Below are 9,192 nucleotides of genomic sequence, written 5' to 3'. Positions count from 1 at the left end.
TCTCACTGTCAGCTACAAGAGCAACTGTTCCTCCTTTTCTCTTTCCCTTTTCCAACAGCTCATCCTGCTCCATTTCAAGTTTATAAGTCTTCAGAATTCCATATAGTCTTTCAAGTGTGAAGTTCTTATAATCTTGAGAATTTCTCAAAGAGACAGTCATGGGCTTCCATTCCTTTGGCAGAGACCTAAGAAATTTTAAGTTGGAATCCTTGACTTGGTACACTCTACCATACAGCTTCAATCCATTCAACAGTTTCTGAAACCTGTTGTAGGTATCATTTAATGATTCACCTTCTTCAAAGTGAAAATATTTATACTGTTGAATAAGAAGCTGCATCTTGTTCTCTCTGACCTGCTCAGTACCTTCACAGATGATTTGTACAGTATCCCAAACTTCCTTTGCAGTTTGGCTATTGATGACATTGTCAAACATATCTTGATCTAAGCCATTAAACAAAATGTTCATAGCTCTCTTATCCTTGCGGATTTCTTCCATATCTTCAATAGTCCATTCTGCTTTTGGCTTGGGAATGGACTGTCCAACAGCAATTGTTGCAGTAGTAGCTGTGGCTACTTTGTGAGGGATGTGAGGACCATTTTTAATACAGTTGATGTAGCTTTCATCTTGAGAAAGAAGATGTAAATGCATCTTCACTTTCCAGTGATGATAATTATCTTTTTCCAGGACTGAGATCTTTACACCAATATCCTTCCTACTCATGATGGTAGGAGGAGGATTCTTCTGTGCACTCATGATATTAGCAGAATAGATCTTTAAACTCTTTGTATGTTAAGAGCTTGCTCTGATACCAATTGTTATTCCCAGTGGACTAACAATGAGATTTACAGAAGGGGGGTTGAATGTAAATCTCAAAACTTTTTCAAGTTTTGAGCAGTTTCTAAGGCTAAGTGTTTGAGTGATCAAATGTGTGTGAATTGCTTGAAGCTGATGCAGACAGATATATATATTCAAACACAAATGTAATGAGCACAAAGAACTTATAAACTTTTCTGGTGGATTTGTTGTTCCACCAGAGATGTGTTATTTCAGAAAATCTGTGATTCAAAGAATTAAATCACAGCTGCTTCCTAGTACAAACTAGATGATTTTCTCTTTTGATATTTCTAAACAGCTCAGGAAAATTCATATCTAATTACTAGCTGCTACTTGGTTTATATATCACCAAGTTTACAAGTGAAGACAAACAGTAAAATACAATTGAAAAGATTCTTCACATGTTTCTTCTTCATTTCTCTATCCAATGCAATCTAGGATAATCTATAAATCTTTGAATACTTCCTTGTTTGCATCAGAATGGAAATGCTGCATTTTCTTGATTCCTCCTAGAGGCTTCCACATTCCAGTATGTCTCTGTCAACCCATGTGCCTCTGTCAGCTTGTGAATTGTCACTATCAACTGCTAATGAACTAAGCATCCGTTGAAGCTTTCATCCGTTGATGCCTTATCCGTTGAGGCTTTATCCGTTAAAGCTTTATCCGTTGATGCATTATTAGTTGAAGTCTTTATCCGTTGAAGCACTTATCCGTTAATGGATATTATCCGTTGAAGCAATAGAGACATCCGTTGAAGCTTTGTTTCTTATCCGTTGAAGGTCTTCAATATCCGTTGACACTTCTTCACTTATACAAAATTACAAAGCATGAAATATTTACAATTAGCCCTCCTATTTGTACATCCATTAGTAGTCAACATGACTGATTATTTCCTAACAACATCTAAGAATTACAGCTTGAAACCAGAGAGTGAAATGTGCTACAATACTAAACTTATTGCTAAGTACAACTACTCCTTCAACGGATAGCCAAGATGGTCTTATCCGTTGAGGCTACAAACACTAGATTTCTACTTAAGTGTTTTGCTTACTCATCATCAAACTAATACACATATTCCTAACAATCTCCCCCTATTTATGTCTACTAGAACTGTAGGCATAAATTTGGGTTTAGCTTGATGATAACAAAACACTTAACAAATATATAAACTGTAATAAAGCAGAAATTCAAAAGTGCTACAAAAATGTATATGCTGAGATGGAATTGAAGAATTACATTGTTTCCAAGGGTGCTCCTTTAGCCTGAGCAAATTACTTTCTTTTCCTTTGATCCCTGGTTTTCTTTCCTAGCCTCCTGTCATTCTCCTCTATTTGAAGTTGAAGTTGTCTGTAGAATTCAGCTTCATCTTCTTCATTGATATCTAACTTAGATTGCATATCCTTGAGAGTTTCATTACTGGCAATCTTTAGCTGATCTTCAATTCTAAAAATCTTCTGACTCCTTTGTTGTCTCTGAACTCCATCAACCAATGAGGTGATTTGTGAATTGTAATTCCTCTTTCTTGAATGAGTAAAGTTCTAGGCAAAGAATTGGGCTCCCTCCAAGTTTTCCTTATATTGGGAATCTTGTTGAGAATCTCAGTCTTGGCAGTCCTGGTAAAGCCAGAATCCTTTTGTATGGCTGAGTAGACTCTAATCAAGGTAGAGTAGCCTTCATTCAGAATTCTGTGAAGAGGCCATGTTCTTTCCCCAGCTCCTTTGTATTTGAACACTAGTCTTTCTGGTAGCTGTCTGTAGGCAGCTATTCCCCTTACTTCCTCCAGCTCATCCAGATAGAGTTCAATGTCTGAAAATTCTTTTATGTCACAGATGTGAACATAATCATCTTTAGAGCTTTGATGTTTAGGCTTAGGCTTCTGTGTGAATTTGATTGAGGCTTTAGAGGGTGTTGATTTGATTCTTCTTTTCTGCTTCTTTGATGGTGGAGAAGAGGTTAGGAAGGTGGGCAATTTGATGGTGTCCCAATCAATTGGTTCCTCCTTGGGAATGATTGTTTCACCATGAATGTTCATGAAGGGGTCAGGTACAATTGGTTCAGGAATAGAGGGTAGTGGTTTGGATATTGATTGGGTTTCTTCAGTCTTATCTACCTTCTTTCTCTTTGCTATTGACCTTCTTTCTTTTCCCTTTCTGCCATTCTTCCTTACTTCTTTCCTCCATCTCAGTACCAACCATGTCCCCCATAGCTTCATCTTCACCTTTGTCTTACAATTTCTTTCTGTTCTTCAGCCTGACTTGACTTTAGCTGTTTTTCAAGCTTTACTTGTGCTCTTTTGTCAGCCTTTAGCTGTTTGGCTTCTTCTTCAACCTTTTGGCTTCTTCCCTCTTGGCTATTGAGAATTTGGGATGTCCTTTCATCACACATATGCTTTTTCCCTCTCTGAAGATAATAGCCATGTTTCTGCTTACAGCCTCATCCATGGTCTCTTTGAGATATGCAATACTTCTACCTAAAAGTTTGTCCTCATCAGCTTTTGGAAGAGGAAAATCCACCTCTTTTAGAGGATTCTTTGTAGAGTCCTTATTGGATCTGTTGTTGGGCTTGAGAACCATAGGTTGCAGATCTTTGGAAGAAGTTTCTCCATCCTTATGCCTCCCTACTGGCTTGAGTTCCATAATAATTGATTCCACTTTTGTGCTATGCTTCACAGATTGTGATTGAGAAGTTGTAGAACCAAATATTAGTTACATCTTTTCATCAATCTTCTTCCTTTGCTCTTTGACTTGCAATTCAGCTGCTGCTATCTGGATTAGATCAATTCCATCTAGCTTTCCTTTGACTTGAATAGTTGGAGAAGTTGTGATGACAGGAACTAGCACTTGAGAAATCTGAACTGTTGTAGATGGCTCTCCTTCCCCTTCCCCTTTATTCTCCCCCTTTTTTGTTATCATCAAGGGTAGGGGTCAAGCCTTGTGCTTGTGCCAGCTGCATGAGTAGATTTGTTTGAGTTTGTTGATTCTGAAGAATGGTGACCATAGAGTCTTCAATGATTTGAACCCTATCTTCCAGTCTGGCCAATAGAACTTCAAGCAGATTTATCATATGTAGAGAGTCCGATAGAGATTCTAAAGGAAAGAGAGAAAGTATTGAGAAATAAAGTGGTAAAGTTAGGAAGAGTATTATGGAGAAACCCAAAGGTTGAAGAGTCAACCTGGGAGTTAGAAAGTGATATGAGAGAAAAGTACCCTCATTTGTTTTCTTAGAGATTCTGAGGACAGAATCCTTTTAAGGGGGGAAGGATGTAATATCCGAGATATATCGTGTAATTATTTTTGCTATTATATAATTATTATGTGTGTTCAGTATCTATTCTGTGAGCTAATTGTTAAGTGTTATCTGTACTTGAATATTCAAAAATAATATTAATTGAGTATTTTATTTTTTATATGTCCAAAATAAAATATAGATAATTGTCATATCTTCCTAATTATTTTTATGTTGGTTTATGGATTTATAAGAATCATATGAAATTTCTAAAATCTTTTTCCAGGTAATTAAAATCTATTTTATAAAAACGGGAACCAACCGACGTCACCCGTTGTTACGTTTTTGGAACCCGAAACTCTTTCGAGAACTCCTTCCTAACCTAATTGTAATATTCCGAGCATTTTCCATGTTTCGACTTTTTCGATCTGGCGTACGGTTTGTCCTGCGCGGGTCCCGGCGCAACATTTTCGATACAATATTCGTTTCGGTAAATCAATAAAACCCGTATTTTCGATAAACGGGAGCTTTTTATTAAACTATCACAATTATCACTTCGTAATACGTGTAACCAGGCGCTGAGACCAAGACCGCAGTACAAATTGTACTGATTTGGATAATTATCCCGAAAAACCGATACCATTTGGATCAGTTTTTACAAATAAACGTACCGTTTTATATCCGGAATGATCCAACGGGATCCTAATTTTCCGTAATTATAAATAGCCTTTTACCATATTTTATTTCGTATCAAAATCATTTGCAGACAGATAATTATATAATTTTCAGAGAAAAACCCTAATTTCCTAAAACTGTTCTAAGAATCAAACAAGCATTTGGAGGTGTTATTGAATTCGGTTTGGAAAGCTCGAGTAACCAATCTGAAGGTCTTGAAGAGCTCTACCAGATTCTGTAATCCATACACCTGCAGAAATCAAGGTTATTTTTCTAAAAATTTATTTATTTTCGAATTTATTTTATTAAAAATATGAATTTTTGTTCGGATGATTGTTTGTATGATTTGATGATTGCATGTTGTAGAGCTTGTTTTCCTGATGATTTTCATATGTCATATGTCTGATTTGGAGTTCAATAACATGTTCAAATTTGAGTTTGATTTTCGAATTTTAAAATTAGGGTTTATACCCCTATGAATGTTCTTAATTGAAATTTGGGGGTTTCTTATTCTGTGATAGGTTGATGTTGTGTTATAGTGGGTTGTGTTCTCTGTGAAATTTGCAATCTAGTCGTATAAGTTTCATGAACCAACGAGGTCTGTAGAGAAGGGAGTTGTGTTTTGAAGTTTTCCGATATTCGCCGGAAACTGGAAAATTTCACGACCAAATTCCGGCCAACTCAGGTATTGTTAGGATGAATTGATTGCATGATTGTATTCCTGGTAATTTGTAGATGTGATCTGGAGCTTGTAGTAAGGTGAGGAGGTCGGAATCGTGTTCTCTGGCGAACCCGACTGTTTTCCGGCGCCCCCCTGAAAAATTACAGTTTAGTACCTATAGTTTTGAAAACGATGCAGTTTGGTCCCTATAGTTTCCAGACTTTGCAAAAATTGGATTTCTGTTTTAAAAATGTTTAAAAATCATATTTCCTATTTATTTTTATTATAAAAATTCGTTTTTAATTTCTGAAAATTCTAAAAATTATTATTTTAATTCTGAAAATTATTTTTAATTCACAAATAAATCTAAATTAATTAGTTAATTAATTTCAGTTAATTTCTAATTGATTAATTGGTCAATTAATTCGAAAATTAATTGATTAATTAATTTAATTAATTATTAATTGATTTTAATTAATTATTTAATTAGATTTAATTATTTAAAAATGATTTAAAAATTCTAAAAAATAGTTTCGAGCTTTAAAATATTATTCTAAATTATTTCCAAGGCTCGATAATTATTCTAAAATTATTTCGGAGCCAGAATTGGCCAACCGAACCCTGTTTATTAACCCGAAATTGATCCAACGGCCCGTTTTAATTCCGAAAAATGTTTTAAAAATCATTTTAAATACCAGAAAGCCTATTTATGACCCGAGACTTCTTTATAAATAATATATCATTGATTACGTGATGTATTATGTGCTATATGTGACTTGTTAATTGACTATCGGTCTATATATTCGGTGTTTACTTGATTATTGCATAACTTTCAATCCGTTAATCGGATTTGGGTAAAACGAAGGGTAGATAGAAGTATGTGTTGAATAGAATTCCATGAGTAAATTATTGATAGATACTTATGATATGTGAGCAGAAGAGGCAAGACGTAGGAAAGGGAAATAGATAGTTGAAGAGTAAGACGCTTGTGATTGGAAACGAGTGCAGTGTAGTAAGCTAATATCAGGCAAGTGTTCTGAACTTTCTCGAGATAATTTAGTATTTGATAGGCAGATTGATATTGCAAGTGCTTTGAAGCACTGAAACCTAAACTCTGATTCCAGTTATTGTTCTTGAGCCATAAACCTTATTCTTTCTAGACCATTGATTGTTGTATACCTAAACACAAATCTCAAATATACGATATTACTCCACAAATACATGTAAACAAAATCCCAAACACTGAACTGAATTACTTGTACATTCAATCCTTGTATCCTATGCTTTGAAAGCCTAAATCTTTGAAACCCTGAAATGTTGATTCCTTTGTTATCCAATTCTTTCATTACCCAGCATCCAAGCTTTTAAATTGCCTTATTGATCCTTACAAGGATTGAAACCCTTTCATTGTTAAACATTTATTGTTGTTAATGATTTTGGTTAATTATTTATTATTGCATATTCTGTTATTATGTTAGAATTGGATTGGTTTTTATAAAATTGTGGACCAGATTCGTGGTCAGACCATATAATGGTCAAGTTAGGCCAATGTGTGCCTTGGATCCAGTAGTTAGAGCAATGCTGTGTGCCTTGCTCGGGGTTATTGCGTGACTGATCAGCAGCCTAACCTTGGTTTTTAAATTAAAAGTATAATATCCAATTCTAAATCATAATCCATTGTTCACTTGATATCATAATCATATTCACCTGATGATCATTATTCTCAGTTTTGTCATTGTGACTTGCTGAGCTAGTTAGCTCATTTGTGCGATGTTGTTTATATTCTTTCCAGTTAAAAAGGAACCAGTTGGTAGCAAGGATCCCCAGTCCAGCGCGAGATCTAGGGGTTCAGGTTGAGAAAGCTGAGCTAGTAGGCTTCTTTTGGGATAATTTAAGTTTGTAAAAGTTTGTAATAATGTTTAATACTTAGTTTGAGTTTGAAATAGTTGGGATTTGAACGGTTTGTAATATATTAGTGTGTTTGGCTTGTGTGCATACTTTAACCTGTTGCGGTCCGTGGTGGTTGGTAAGTATGGTCACTGCATATATTATTATTATCTTTATTATTGTTATAAGCAGGTTATAATTAAGGTGTGTGTGTGGACCCCAAACTTCTGACCCGGGTTTGGAGGGCGCCACAGGTTTGGTATCAGAGCTACAGGTTATAAGTCACTAACACAAGCCTAGGTTAACGAGAATGGGTAGAGGGATAGGATTAGAAGTAAGGTATATGATGATAGAACGTCGAGAGGTTGAGTGTTATGGTATAACCGATATTAGTATAGTTTGCATCGTGGTACGAGATTCTTATATTTAGATATGATTTCAGATAGCAGAGATGGCCGACTCTTTTATTCCCGTATCAGCTGATCACTCAGAGCCTTCAGTTGGAGCACCAGCATCGGATCCACGTCCTGTTATTCCACCAGCATTAGCTATTCTACCTTCACTGGTGTTGCAGCCCGTACCATTGCAGGCTATTCAACCTCCAGGCATGAGGCCACCTGTTAGAGGACCCCCACCAGCTGATTCAGATTCCACTGGGCATTCAGTAGCGAGTGCCCCATTCTAGTCTACATTGCCCCCAGTTCCTTATTACCGGTATGAGGCTCTTCTATTGGCGCGTGATTCCTTGTTGGCTCAGATTAGAGAGTTACAGCATATCATCAGGACTACAGATATTGATCGTGGTGTGAGGGAGCTTCGAGAGGAGATTCATGTGACACGGAGGGTTCTTGAGGCTTGCCTTATGGAGCAGCGATTCCTACAGGGTCAGATCCAGGAGTTATTGCATATCATGCGTACCAGAGAGATGGGGAGTGGTGAGAGGCGACTTAGGGAGAGGCTCCAGGCGTTTCGTAGAATAGCTGCTGTGAGGATTGCTGAGGCTACACATGAGGACATCACCCCTGATTTCCTAGTGGAGTGGGCTAAGTGGGTTCTAGAGGAGCTTGAGAAGATAGGAGGTCCAGATTTGCCATGAGCCAGAGATTCAGAGATGGAGATGCTGAGCAGTATTGTTATGATTATGTAATATGTACAGTAGTGTGTAGTGTGTATCAGTAGACTTTTGAGTTGTATTTATAGACTAGCGATGCTGACTAGTGAGTAGGTGGTTGTACCCTTTTTGCTTTTACTTTCGAAGCGTCTTTACGCTTGTACTACCTAAAACTTTTGATCTATATATATCAGTACCTTTTTCCTTTCCAACACTGTCATTTACTTTATTGCACCTGTTTTACTTTACCTTATTTATTGCACCAGTATACCCTGTGATACCATGTACCCTGTTTTCCATAACTGTTTATATTCTGTAAAGAAGCATGCAGTTTACTTAGTTACAACTGTTTTCAAAAAGAGATATTCCTATTTTACAAAACTTTTCTTTTATACAAAGATTTGATTTAAAAGCTAAATAAAGTGGACATGCTGGGCGAAGTGAAATGCGAGGGCAATCGCCCCCTATATACGAGGTTTGGCTCCTATCCCCGAGGATCGGGAATTTTCTGGTCCTTATACTGAGAGAGACTCCGAATCTTCAGATGATGAAGTGGCCCCAAGAAGGAGGCATTTTGGCAAAGAGCCGATGGCCGATGGAAGACAACGCTCTCAAAGCACCCAAGGGGCGAATCCCCAAGAAGTGCAGGAAAAAATCAGGGCTTATGAGGCTGAGATTCAAAGGCTGAGGCGCGACTTGGAGGCGCACCAGACCACCAGACCCCAGATGCCCCCTAGGGGGAGAAATCCTCCTCCTGTCATAGACCTGGATGGTCCGGTACGGAGAAGGCTGTTGTCC

Source organism: Apium graveolens, chromosome 5, assembly GCF_009905375.1.
Source record: "Apium graveolens cultivar Ventura chromosome 5, ASM990537v1, whole genome shotgun sequence".
Taxonomy (NCBI): domain Eukaryota; kingdom Viridiplantae; phylum Streptophyta; class Magnoliopsida; order Apiales; family Apiaceae; genus Apium; species Apium graveolens.
Note: the sequence above shows the minus strand (reverse complement) of the source record.